The sequence below is a fragment of the Pseudophryne corroboree genome, chromosome 4, assembly GCF_028390025.1.
Source record: "Pseudophryne corroboree isolate aPseCor3 chromosome 4, aPseCor3.hap2, whole genome shotgun sequence".
Classification (NCBI taxonomy): Eukaryota; Metazoa; Chordata; class Amphibia; order Anura; family Myobatrachidae; genus Pseudophryne; species Pseudophryne corroboree.
The window spans coordinates 411,112,667-411,127,450 of NC_086447.1; the positions used below are offsets into that span (position 1 = coordinate 411,112,667).

Here is a 14,784-nt window from a genome sequence, read left to right on the forward strand (position 1 = left end):
CACTTCCATCAATTAAATAAAAAGCTTCAAGGTCCCCTGACTCTTATGATAAATGTAAAATGGAAATGAAGCTTAACCGATGTTTTAGGATGCAACTGTAAATGTTTAGATGAATAAAGGAGTGCAGTTCAGACATAGTCATAAGGCTTTATTTAAAAAGCATTGGGTTGTAAAACCTGGTGCTTCTGATTTTGTTTATGCTGGATATTTAAAAGGGCATTCCTTTTACTAGCTAGACACGTGTAAGAGCAAGGCATAACATAAATCATTTTTTTTAACTTTTTCCATTTTTGGAAGAAGCAATGGGGAGGTACACTTTATCCAACTGCCTTAATTTCCTGCTCATGTACAGTGTACAGGATAATATCCCATGTAAGTATAGGTTGTGCAATTCATGAGACATAACATCAGCAAAAAGCATAATTGTGCCCAAACTTGACTACCCCTCAGCTATAATGATATTGGAAGGACATATAATACAGAGGGCTTCTAAAGGTTAATTTCTGACTATAAAATATACAACAAAAGTGAATTATCTGTAAGTTTATTTAAGTTAATAAATCTAAATCAAAGCATTAACGTAAATGTTTTATTTAATCACTTCTAGACTATCATAGAAATATTATTTACTGGAACATTGTTCAGTGGTTAAATCCAGGATTCTCATGTGTCCTAATTTCCCCAGGAAATGTGGAAGTAGTGGTATCATTTGTTCTTTAGGTGTTAGATATACTGTACATGCATCTTACAAATGTCCAAAGAGGGCTTTAACCATAGGTATTAGGGTGGATTAGGTTGTAGTCTTAGAACCTTGGACCATTTTCTAATGCAGAGAATTTAGTTAATGCTTAAAAAATGTTAGATCCACAGCCTGACCCTTGTAAAAGCAGTGAAACCTTGGATATTTAGAGGGTTGTTTAGCAAAGTTAGCTGAAGAAGGAGACTGTAGACGTGTGTATACTATAGTCACATAAGCATTGCATTAGTAAAATATCTGTACTTTGAAGGCAGCCCACACAGAGCTCTGTGCAGTTCAGGCTAAGACACATTTTCTGCTGAGGGGATTTATATGGTAACGGAAGGAATAGAATTGTACTGAGCAACAATAGTAGATTACATCTCATTAACTAAATATGCATGTAGCTGAAAGGAAACCTTGCAGAATTGCAATTAAATTTTGTTGCGGACTTTGTTGAATTGTTTGTTTTTCTGACATATTTTTAATAAACATATAAAGCATTCAGTAAAAAACAGGCTGTTTTCTAACCTGTCATGCTCCACCATTATTGCTATACCCCATGTTCCATTTTAACATCTACTGCAACAAGACCACTGGAGCTGTGAGTAGACTCATACTTTTGGGGGTGTTTTTTCATGTAAAAAAAGGGGTAATATTTTTCCTATGGTCATTATCGACCAATTGGATAACCCTTTCCTGTTTTTTTTTTCTACACAGAATAATATGAGTTTTTGGGCAAAAACACGGGGACCCGGGAACTTTTCCCGGAACCCTGTGTTTTCGTGTTCGCGGATGTGAAAAAAATGGCACTTATCATGGATTTTGTTTCTCCTGTCATCAGGGAATATTGAGTCCCCCCCCCCTCCCCCCCACAGGATCAATAAGCGAGGCTAATTGAATTACCACCGATATGTCATTGCTCATGGCCTATGATGTACAGTATCTTTGGAGATCTTTCAAATTCCATTGATATTTAGCTGTACTGGATATACAAGGTATGTATTTGATGGAAAGTGTTTTAGAAAGAAAGCGGAAATTTATTTAAAAATATTTCATAATGTTACCTTATAAATAATATTTAGCAGTGCACTGCTAAGTTCAAACTTACTGGCCCACATGTTTTTTTTTAAAGATTGTTACAGCGCTAGCATATCCCACACATTCATCAAAAATAAATTAGAATATGCTCTCCATGTGTCAAGATGGAAATGTATAAATACGTTCAGGCAAATAAATAGAAAGTGACACAAAAAGCTTCCTGAGGTCGGAGACTTGGCAAATCTCTCCACCAAGGTCAAATGTATACATGTAAAGGGATTGATTGAACAGCTGAAAGCCAGAACCTTTCTTGTTCTGGATAACTAGGTTTTAACACCTAAATCCAATTTCTTATTTCTGCCTTTCTTCATCAGCCCAGCTTCTCAGGTCTCTGTTCTATTAGGGATCAATTGAGTTGTGATAAGACAGCAAGCAGACAGAATCTAAAACAGAATCCTGTCAAGCTTGTATATAAAAACCCAAGAATGTGGCTTTTAATGGAAATATACTACAATTTCATCTGCCCTATTAACACAATTATGGTATTATAGCATATTTTGATTTCCAATTTAAGCCTCTCAAGATCAATCAAATTGCATTTCATGTGATTACCTCTGAGACTTACTTTTTCGTGCCTGAGGGGACAATATAAGTGTTCATCTTTCTTGCCTTATCTCTCCTTACTCAATTTCTCTGGAGAAAAAGATTTGTCCCTTGGAAGGAAAGATTCAAAAAGCATGTGTGTCTGCGTGATACAAAGGATGATGTATTATGCATACATTATGCTTGTTATTCTAGGGGAAAGATCAGCAGTATCCGGCAGGAAACATCCAGCACAAAACTCAGTATTCTAAGTTTCCCCATACTTTGTCTACAGCTACAGTATATCTAGTATATATATATATATATATATATATATATGTGTGTGTGTGTGTGTGTGTGTGTGTGTGTACACATATGTATATATACACATGTGTGTGTGTGTGTATGTATATTTATATATGGGGTATACATGGGGTATATTTGGTTTTAAGGTACAGCGTGCAGCTGTGGAGAATAAGGTGGATATCGGTCCTGGGCCATACCCCTTTATTATACAAAAAGTGAGTTGTTACATACATTTTTATTCTCCTCATTCTCTAAATACTCACTAGGCCTTTTTTCAGCTAATGAGCATGATTTGCTTTGTTATTTGGAACTATAAGGTTGCACCTTGCACTTGGCACTTTATACTATTTTTGTGATTGCACAAAGACCCTCATTCCAAGTTGTTCGCTCGCTAGCTGCTTTTAGCAGCATTGCACACGCTAAGCCGCCGCCTACTGGGAGTGAATCTTAGCTTTGCAGAATTGCGAACGAAAGATTCGCAAAATTGCGAATAGAAATTTCTTAGCAGTTTCTGAGTAGCTCCTGGTTTGACGTCACAAACACACCCAGCGTTCACCCAGGCACTCCCCCGTTTCTCCAGCCACTCCCGCGTTTTTCCCATAAACGGCAGCGTTTTTTCACACACACCCATAAAACGTCCAGTTTCCGCCCAGACACACCCACTTCCTGTCAATCACACTCCGATCACCAGAACTAAGAAAAATCCTTGTAATGCCGTGAGTAAAATACCTAACTTTTGAGTAAAATAACTAAGCGCATGCGCTCTGCGAACATTGCGCATGCGCAGTAAGCGACTAATCGCAATATAGAGAAAATCGGCAACGAGCGAACAACTCGGAATGACCACCAAAGTCACTTTATCAAATATGATAGTACATGGTACTGATACATCCCTCCTCTCCCTTTGTCCTTTGTGCATAATACTGCGTTAGATGAGCACATTTACGCAGCAACAAGGGATAGAGGAAGAATCTCCAAGAAAGACTTAACTACAGGCAAATGTTTCTTGGAAATCTGGTACGCATATAAGAATTTATTCTTCTATAAAAAGCACCGAAGGCACAAAAGTTTTACCACTGATTAGTGTATATATACATATATATATATATATATATATATATATATACAGTATATATATATATGGGTGGTCTTCAGGTTGCCGAATGTCGGGATTCCGGCGCACAGTATACCGGCGCCAGAATCCCGATACTCAGCATTCCAACAGATATTCTCCCTCATGGGGGTCCATGACCCCCCCTGGAGGGAGAATAAATAGCGTGACACACCACCGTCCCCGCAGCATGGCGAGCGCAGCGAGCCCGCAAGGGGCTCATTTTCACTCGCCACGCTGTCGGTATGCCGGCAGTTGGGCTCCTGGCGCCGGTATGCTGGTCGCCAGGAGCCCGGCCGCCGGCATACCATACTACACACACATATATATATATATATATATATCAGTGCCGTAACTAGAGATTTTGGTGCACTGTGCCAGAAAAATGATTGGTCCCTCCTCTCCGACTATATTGAAAATATTGACAGTGCGCGCTGATGGCACACACCAATAATATAGGGACATGGCATAATATAGGGACATAGTACCAATTCACATTACACAGCACAGTAGAGTCCGTTATTCACATTACAATACACAGTAGTACCCTTTATACACATTACACTAAGTAGAGGCCTTTACACACATTACACTACAGTAGAACCCCTGATACACATTATACCAGGTACAGCCCACATTATGCGAGGTAGAGCCCCTGATACACGTTAGACCAGGTAGAGCCCACATTATTTCAGGTAGAGCCCCTTATACGCATTACCCCACGCAGAGCCCACATTATGCCAGGCAGACCCACATTACACCAAGAAGTGAACAAGCCCGGCAGCCGGGCGAAATGCGTTTTCCCCGGGTTTAGCAGGGGATTCAGCAGACCGGACAACTATAACCAAGAGCACTGCCATCTGCAAGCAGACCTAGGATATGGGTAACTAGGTGCAATATGCCTCCACCTCCCACAATGACTATCCTAGCTCTTTTTACTATAAACTGTTATAGCACGAGTTGTACAGTTAGGTTTATGTATCTATGGCAGGCAAAAAAAAAAAAAAATCCTGCTGCGATCAACTTGGAATTACCCCCGTTGTGGATGTAGTATGGAGAGTGTCTACATGTCACCTCTATTACCTCTATATATCTATATAGGGGGACCAGAACATATCTTATTTTTATACAACTTTTAATCTTCAATTTTGGATATGGAACTAAATTTATTGTAGTAACCTATTAAAAGTTAAGTTTTAGATCTTTGACACTACACAACTATTAATTTGATACAAAAGAGTTTGCCACACAAGAGTCTACTTTTTTCTCCTCTTTCTTTACAGAGCCCACATTAAGCCAGGCAGAGCCAGTGATACTCATTACGCCAGGAAAAGCCCACACTATGCCAGGCAGAGCCCCTGATATGCATTATGCCAGGAAGAGTCCACATTAGACCAGGCAGAGCCCCTAATATGCATTACGCCAGGCAGAGACCACATTATGCCAGGTAGAGCCCCTGATACACATTAAACAAGGTAAAGACCCTGATACACATTATGCCAGGCAGAGCCCCTGAAATACATTATGCCAGGTAGAGCCCACATTATGCGATGTAGAGCCCCTGATATGCATTACACCAGGTAGAGCCCACATTTTGCAAGGTAAAGCCCCTGATATGCATTACACCACATAGAGCCCACATTGTGCCAGGCAAAACCTCTGATATGCATTACACCTAGTATAGCCCACATTATTCCAGGCAAAGCCCTAAAATGCATTACACCAGGAAGAGCCCACATTAGGCCAGGCAGAGCCCCTGGTATGCATTATGCTAGGAAGAGCCCACATTATGCCAGGCAGAGCCCCTGCTATGCATTACACCAGGTAGAGACCACATTACGCCAGGGAGAGCCCCTAAAACACATTACACCAGGCAGAGCCCACATTATGCCAGGTAGTGCCCCTGATAAGCATTACACCACATAGAGCCCACATTATTCAAAGGAGAGCCCCTGATATGCATTACGATAGGTAGAGCCCATGATATGTATTACGCTAGGAAGAGCCCACATTATGCCAGGCAGAGCCCCTGATAAGCATTACAATACATAGACCCCACAGTCAGAGCCCGTGATATGCATTACACTGGGGAGAGCCCACATTATACCAGGCAGAGCCCCTGCTATGCATTACACCAGGTAGAGACCACATTACACCAGGCAGAGCCCCTAATACGCATTACACCAAGCACAGCCCACATTATGCCAGGTAGTGCCCCTGATAAGCATTACACCACATAGAGCCCACATTATTCAAAGGAGAGCCCCTGATATGCATTACGATAGGTAGAGCCCATTATATGTATTACGCTAGGAAGAGCCCACATTATGCCAGGCAGAGCCCGTGATATGCATTACACCACGCAGAGCCCACATTATGCCAGGCAGACCCACATTACACCAGGAAGTGAACAAGCCCAGTAGCAGGGCCAAATGCGTTTTCCCCGGGTTTAGCAGGGGACTCAGCAGACCGGACAACTCTAACCAAGAGCACTGCCATCTGCAAGCAGACCTAGGATATGGGTAACTAGGTGCAATATGCCTCCACCTCCCACAATGACTATCCAAGCTCTTTTTACTATAAACTGTTATAGCACTTGTACAGTTAGGTTTATGTATCTATGGTAGGCATAATTGAATACTAAACCTTGAACATACCAATTCAGATAAACCCTATTTTGTTATTGAAACTATGTATCCAGTCAGAATTCACTAGGATCAAATTGGAATACACGTCCTAGTGCCTTGATGGGACTGTATTTTTCTTGAACTGCAAGAGTTATCCAATATTGCAAGTGGTCATCTATCAAGGATCAAGTATGATTGACAACATTATTTGTTTCAGGGTTTGGGTGGAACTATGGTCATCACAATTGCATATATGCCACACTTAACCCTTGTACAGATTACACTGTGAAAAGGAACTCCCCCTTCTTTTCCCCCATGTAACCTTCCTCCCTAATTAACTAATTGACAATCTACCTGAATAAGACTATTTTCTGTCTTCAAGGCATACACTCAGTGTAATGTTAAATAGGGACTGTATTCACTAAATTGTCATCTGACATTACTAATGCATCAAAACGGTTATTATTGCCTTTTCTCTACACTTTTTACTGCCTAAATTTATTCAGTGGACTCTCATTCACGATCCAGTCCAGTGACGTGGTTATGCCTGTGAAGGTATAAACATATGTTTCACTGCCTAATGTGAACAGCAGACCCACGCATTCTATTCTAACTAAAAACTCACCCACCCCATTTGGGTCAGAATACTTGGGTTACCTTGCCCTCCTTTAAGTTTGAATTTTCTTACCGTTCTGTGTGTTTAATAAATTGCCAAAAGAATAATCTGCTAGGTGCACTCTCATTAGTGAGTCAGACAAATTTACACGCTGTCCTACTATCATACCACACCGCTTATGCCCAATCTCGTCTGATCTTGGAAGCGAAATGGTGCTGGCTTGTGTCAGTACCGGGAAGGGGGACCTCCTGGGAATACCAGGTACAGTAGGATGACATAAGCAGCCCTGTCTGGTATAAAACACTAACAGCAAAATCACCAATTTCTTTCTTCCTTCATGCCATTGGGTAACTTTACCTTTCTCAAATAATATGATTAAAGATGGCAAAGAATGCAGATGACAATTTATGAGTGATCAGCATTTATGAACAATAACTTTTAAGTTATATGGGTTCTCCTGGTACCAATCAACCGACTTAGGTCTCATTAATATAAACCCTTGTACTGGCCCGCATGTTGTGGATGTACTATGAAGCGTGTCTACATTTCACCTCTATTACCTCTATATATCTATATAGAGGGACCAGAACATATCTTATTTTTATACAACTTTTAGTCTTCAATTTTGGATATGGAACTAAATTAATTGTGGTAACCTATTAAAAGTTAAGTTTTAGATTTTTGACACTACACAACTATTAATTTGATACAAAAGAGTTCGCCACACAAAAGTCTACTTTTTTCTCCTCTTTCTTTACAGAGCCCACATTAAGCCAGGCAGAGCCAGTGATACGCATTACGCCAGGAAAAGCCCACATTATGCCAGGCAGAGCCCCTGATATGCATTATGCCAGGAAGAGTCCACATTAGACCAGGCAGAGCCCCTAATATGCATTATGCTAGGCAGAGACCACATTATGCCAGGTAGAGCCCCTGATACACATTACACAAGGCAGAGACCCTGATACACATGCCGTGCAGAGCCCCTGAAATACATTATGCCAGGTAGAGCCCACATTATGCGATGTAGAGCCCCTGATATGCATTACACCAGGTAGAGCCCACATTTTGCAAGGTAAAGCCCCTGATATGCATTACACCACATAGAGCCCACATTGTGCCAGGCAAAACCCCTGATATGCATTACACCTAGTATAGCCCACATTATGCCAGGCAAAGCCCTGAAATGCATTACACCAGGAAGAGCCCACATTATGCCAGGCAGAGCCCCTGGTATGTATTATGCTAGGAAGAGCCCACATTATGCCAGGAAGAGCCCCTGCTATGCATTACACCAGGTAGAGACCACATTACGCCAGGCAGAGCCCCTAATACGCATTACACCAGGCAGAGCCCACATTATGCCAGGTAGTGCCCCTGATAAGCATTACACCACATAGAGCCCACATTATTCAAAGGAGAACCCCTGATATGCATTACGATAGGTAGAGCCCATGATGTGTATTATGCTAGGAAGAGCCCACATTATGCCAGGCAGAGCCCGTGATATGCATTACGCCAGGAAGAGCCTACATTATGGCAGGCAGAGCCCCTGATAAGCATTACAATACATAGACCCAACAGTCAGAGCCAATGATATGCATTACACTGGGGAGAGCCCACATTATGCCAGGGAGAGCCCCTGATACGCATTACGATAGGTAGAGCCCACATTATGCTAGACAGTGCCTGTGATATGCATAATGCCAGGAAGAGCCCACATTATGCCAGACAGAGTCCCCTGATATGCATTATGATAGGTAAAGCCCACATTATGCCAAGCAGAGCCCAACACTTCTGATGAAGCTAGGTGACCGTGCCTAGGGAAACGCGTTAAGAATATATTATAACCTGCCACATTCATCTCGACGCTGCATATGGATCCAGATATGTACAATTAAAAAACTCCCCGGACTTTGAAACTGTCATTGCGGGACCAGTTTGCATTACAGCACCAACTGGAACAACACAGTGGACTGCACATCTAAAGCTTGCTTGCTGATGATTTAAAGTTCTTTTGGATATCATCACCACCACGGGTAATACCAGCTGATATCAACCGGTACCCCATTTGGGAGTATTAACTACTGTGTCCGGGATCCTATTGTGGATATAATTATTTTGCAGTTGCTTAAAACAAATTTGCTTCTTAGTGTATTTCATAGATTTTTAATTGTGATCACTAGTATCATTTGTTTTATGATAACAAAATAAAATTATTTTATATCCATCCACTTTTAATTATTGGAGATACAACACAGCGCCAGTATTCCTTTATTCTTGTGTATGTCCATTTAGTGGGACTGACAATCCCATTACTGGCAGCCTTTGATAGCGCATCTGGGATCTATCTTTATATTTAGAGACCACATTATGTCAGGCAGAGCCCATGATATGCATTACGATAGGTAGAGCCTACATTATGCCAGGCAGAGCCTGTGATACACATTACGCCAGAAAGAGCCCACATTATGCCAGGCAAAGCCCGTGATATGCATTACACCAGGCAGAGCCCACATTATGCCAGGCAGAGCCCCTGATATGCATTATGATAGGTAGAGCCCACATTATGCAAAACAAAGCCCCTGATACACATTACGATAGGTAGAGCATGCCAGGCAGAGCATGTGATATGCATTACACCAAGTAGAGCCCAAAATATGCCAGGCAGAGCCCCTGATATGCATTACGATAGGTAGAGCCCACATTATGCCAGGCAGAGCCCGTGATACACATTACGCCAGGAAGAGCCCATATTATGCCAGGCAGAGCCCCTGACATGCATTACACCAGGTAGAGACAACATTATGTCAGGCAGAGCCCCAGATACGCATTATGCAAGGTAGAGCCACTGTGGGTGGGCTGGGGGCGGATTGGGAGAGAGGTCATCTCTCACAGAAGACATGGGGAGGGAAGAAGGGGGAGCCAGGAGGAGAGGGGTGGAACTGGAGCATCATTGTGAAGTCCTGCTGCAGTGCTGCCCAGCTACCTATGTGAGATGAGATATTCAGGCAAGGCAGCTGAGATAGACAGCGGGTGGGCGAGCAGACGGACCCCATAGTGCAGCGGCGGTGGTGGTGTTGAGGCCAAGCGGGTGTTGCTGGTCTAGCTGGGGCCACAGTGAATATGCGTTCTGTGAGCTGCTGGCCAAGCCCCCAGCCAGTCTGCCTCCCGTGAATAGATGCTGTGCATGGTGCATCTTTTTACTTACAGCTCTATCTACCTTTTTGGTAAACCATGCACATTTTACACCATAAACTGTAAATGCCCCACAAAAATTACTACTGCTGTGATGTATATTTGTTCTTAGGGCCTGATTCAGAGATGTACACTAATGCAACTACAAGTACGAAATTCTTGATTTTGCAACTGCTGATATTTGCAAGTGAAGCTGCTGCCCAAAAATGAAAAGAGACACCCACTGGAGCTACCGCAACTCATTTGCAATTGCATACACATTTGCAGACTATAAACGAGAACAAGGAACATCAGACTTAAGAGTATCCCTATGGCAGAGTAATAACTATACATTTTGGTGCCCTATGCCAGAAAGAGAATTGGTGCCCCCCATATTAAAATAGGGACAATGCTCGCTGATAAAATATAGGGGCATGGCTCCATGGGGAAGGAGCATTGTCACAAAATAATATCAATGTATATTACGACGCACAATGGTTTCCATTATTCAAATTCTGCCACACAGTAGTGCCACTTATACACATTAATCCAAGTAGTTCCCCTTATACACATAGCGCCAGGTAGAACCCCCTTTTACACATTACGCCAGGCAGAGCCCACTTTTACACATTATTCCAGGCAGTGCTTCCTTTAACACATTACTCCAGGTAGTGTCCCCTTTTGCACATTATGCCAGGTAGAGCTCCCTTTTACACATTACTCCAGACAGAGCCCCCTTTTAAACATTACTCCAGGTAGAGCTCCCTTTTTCACATTATGCCAGGTAGATCCCCATTATATACATTATGCCAGGCAGGGCCCCTTTTACACATTATGCCAGGTAGATCCCCATTATATACATTATGCCAAGCAGAGCCCCTTCTACACATTATGCCAGGTAGAGCCCCCTTTTACACATTATGCCAGGTAGAACCCCTTTTACATATGACACCAGGTAGAGCCTGCTTTACACATTATGCCAGGTAGAGCCCCATTATACACATTACTCCAGATAGAACCCCCTTTTACATATGACACCAGGTAGAGACCCTTTTTACACATTATGCCAGGCAGAGCCCACTTTTACACATTATTCCAGGCAGTGCTTCCTTTAACGCATTACTCCAGATAGTGTCCCCTTTTGCACATTATGCCAGGTAGATCCCCCTTTTACACATTACTCCAGGCAGAGCCCCCTTTTACACATTACTCCAGATAGAGCCCCCTTTTACACATTACGCCAGGTAGAGCCCCCTTTTACACATTATGCCAGGTAGAGCTCCCTTTTTCACATTATGCCAGGTAGATCCCCATTATATACATTATGCCAGGCAGAGCCCCTTTTACACATTATGCCAGGTAGAGCCCCTTTTTATACACAACACCAGGTAGAGCCCCCTTCTACACATTATGCCAGGTAAAGCCCCCTTTTACACATTATGCCAGGTAGAGCTCCCTTTTGCACATTACTCCAGGCAATGCTCCTTTTACACATTACTCCAGGCAGAGCCCCCTTTTACACATTACTCCAGGTAGAGCCTGCTTTACACTTTATGCCAGGTAGAGCCCCATTATACACATTACTCCAGCTAGAACCCCCTTTTACATATGACACCAGGTAAAGCCCCCTTTTTACACATTATGCCAGGCAGAGCCCACTTTTACACATTATTCCAGGCAGTGCTTCCTTTAACACATTACTCCAGGTAGTGTCCCCTTTTGCACATTATGCCAGGTAGATCCCCCTTTTACACATTACTCCAGGCAGAGCCCCCTTTTAAACATTACTCCAGGCATAGCCCCCTTTTACACATTACGCCAGGTAGAGCCCCCTTTTACACATTATGCCAGGTAGAGCTCACTTTTTCACATTATGCCAGGTAGATCCCCATTATATACATTATGCCAAGCAGAGCCCCTTTTACACATTATGCCAGGTAGAGACCCTTTTTATACATAACACCAGGTAGAGCCCCCTTCTACACATTATGCCAGGTAAAGCCCCCTTTTACACATTATGCCAGGTAGAACCCCTTTTACATTTGACACCAGGTAGAGCCTGCTTTACACATTATGCCAGGTAGAGCCCCATTATACACATTACTCCAGATAGAATCCCCTTTTACATATGACACCAGGTAGAGACCCTTTTTACACATTATGCCAGGCAGAGCCCACTTTTACACATTATTCCAGGCAGTGCTTCCTTTAACGCATTACTCCAGATAGTGTCCCCTTTTGCACATTATGCCAGGTAGATCCCCCTTTTACACATTACTCCAGGCAGAGCCCCCTTTTACACATTACTCCAGGCAGAGCCCCCTTTTAAACATTACTCCAGATAGAGCCCCCTTTTACACATTACGCCAGGTAGAGCCCCCTTTTACACATTATGCCAGGTAGAGCTCCCTTTTTCACATTATGCCAGGTAGATCCCCATTATATACATTATGCCAGGCAGAGCCCCTTTTACACATTATGCCAGGTAGAGCCCCTTTTTATACATAACACCAGGTAGAGCCCCCTTCTACACATTATGCCAGGTAAAGCCCCCTTTTACACATTATGCCAGGTAGAGCAGGGAGCTCTCTTTGCACATTACTCCAGGCAATGCTCCTTTTACACATTACTCCAGGCAGAGCCCCCTTTTACACATTACTCCAGGTAGAGCCTGCTTTACACATTATGCCTGGTAGGGCCTAATTATACACATGACTCCAGCTAGAGCCCCCTTTTACATATGACATCAGGTAGAGCCCCCTTTTTACACATTACTCCAGGTAGAGCCCCCTTTTACACATTATTCCAGTTAGCGACCCCTTTTACACATTATGCCAGGTAGAGACTCTTTTACACATTATGCCAGGTAGATCCCCCTTTTACAAGGGTGTGTGCATGTTTTTATACTTACATTTGGTCCTGAACATTAGCTGCCTTCCACCAACCTCCTCCCATCCAAACATTGCAGCTCTGCGGACACAGAAGGGAAAGCTGGGACCCAGGAGCGCCAGAGCATAACTACAGAGGGGAAGCAGTGGCAGTGATCGGAAGGACAAAACTACTTCAGCGGTGGGAGCATGGCCATGCGGGTGCTGTTGGCAGTCCTGCAGCCGCAGTACATATGCGCTGTGTACCAGGCACAGCTGGCACTCCGCTAGTTATGGTCTTTCCCTATGGATATTGTATATGTTTGTGATCCCGGCAGCAATAATACCAAGACCATAATCCCGACAGCCATCAGCGCACACGATGATGGAATCCCAAAAGAATCAGGATCCCGACAACAGAATCCCAACTGGCAGGATCCCGAACGCAAGTATTAATGGCCACCTTAGATTTAGGCTGTGTGTAGGGGGGGGTGCGTTAGGTTTAGACACACTCTGGGCAGGGTTAGGGTTAGGCTGCGGGGTGGGGGAGGTTAGGGTTAGGCTGCAGAGAGAGGGGGTTAGGGTTGGGCACCACCTGGGGAGTGTTAGGGTTAGACACTAAGGAGGGAGGGTTAGGTTTAGGCTGCGGGAAAGGGGGGGCTAGGTTTAGGCACCACCAGGGGGAGGTTAGGGTTAGGCATAAATGGAGAAGGTTAGGGTTAGACTGCGGACAGGGACAGTTAGGGTTAGGGGGTAGGGGAGGGAGGTTTCTGTACCATAATGCATCCCTGTCAGCATTGCTACGATTGGAATGCTGGCATTGGGATACTGACTGCTGGAACCTCGACCGCTGCTTTTCATACTGAATCCACAGATACACAGACTGGACATGGCAATAGCAATGCAGGTGCCATGTTTTTGCAGCTGGAGGCAGATATACATCTCAAAACCGGCCATGACACACCTTCCTTTTTACAACCACTCCCTGTTACCTCCCTCAAAATGATCCCTTCCAGTCAATCACTATGTGATGAAATTCTCATTACCAGCGAAATTGCAGTGGTACCTTGACGCTTGAGCAATGCGATCATGGCACTTGCACAGTCTACCGATAATTGCTCACTTGTGTGGAACATCAACATTGCTTCCATCTCTGAATCAGGCCCTTAATACATAATTCCATTGGTGAAGACTGAATGAGCAAACTGCATTTGTATTTGAGTGTCTCACTATGGGGGTCATTCCGAGTTGTTCGCTCGTTGCCGATTTTCGCACGGAGCGATTAAGGCAAAATGCGCATGCGCATGGTACGCAGTGCGCATGCGCTAAGTATTTTAGCACAAAACTTAGTAGATTTACTCACGTCCGAACTAAGAATTTTCATCGTTGAAGTGATCGGAGTGTGATTGACAGGAAGTGGGTGTTTCTGGGCGGAAACTGACCGTTTTCTGGAAGTGTGTGAAAAAACGCAGGCGTGCCAGGATAAAACGCGGGAGTGTCTGGAGAAACGGGGGAGTGGCTGGCCGAACGCAGGGCGTGTTTGTAACGTCAAACCAGGAACGAAATGGGCTGAGCTGATCGCAGTGTAGGAGTAAGTCTCGAGCTACTCAGAAACTGCTAAGAATTTTCTATTCGCAATTCTGCTAATCTTTTGTTTGCAATTCTGCTAAGCTAAGATACACTCCCAGAGGGCGGCGGCCTAGCGTGTGCAATGCTGCTAA

At 43.6% G+C, this 14,784-nt stretch overlaps 1 protein-coding gene and 1 pseudogene across 1 annotated transcript in view; one reads left to right on the forward strand and one right to left on the reverse strand.

Annotated features, from left to right (window-relative positions):
• B3GAT2 (beta-1,3-glucuronyltransferase 2) overlaps nt 1–14,784 on the reverse strand; it is a 245,243-nt gene that overhangs the window by 216,918 nt on the left and 13,541 nt on the right. The gene's annotated exons all lie outside the window — the stretch shown is intronic.
• On the forward strand, nt 7,174–7,292 carry LOC134912808 (5S ribosomal RNA; annotated as a pseudogene).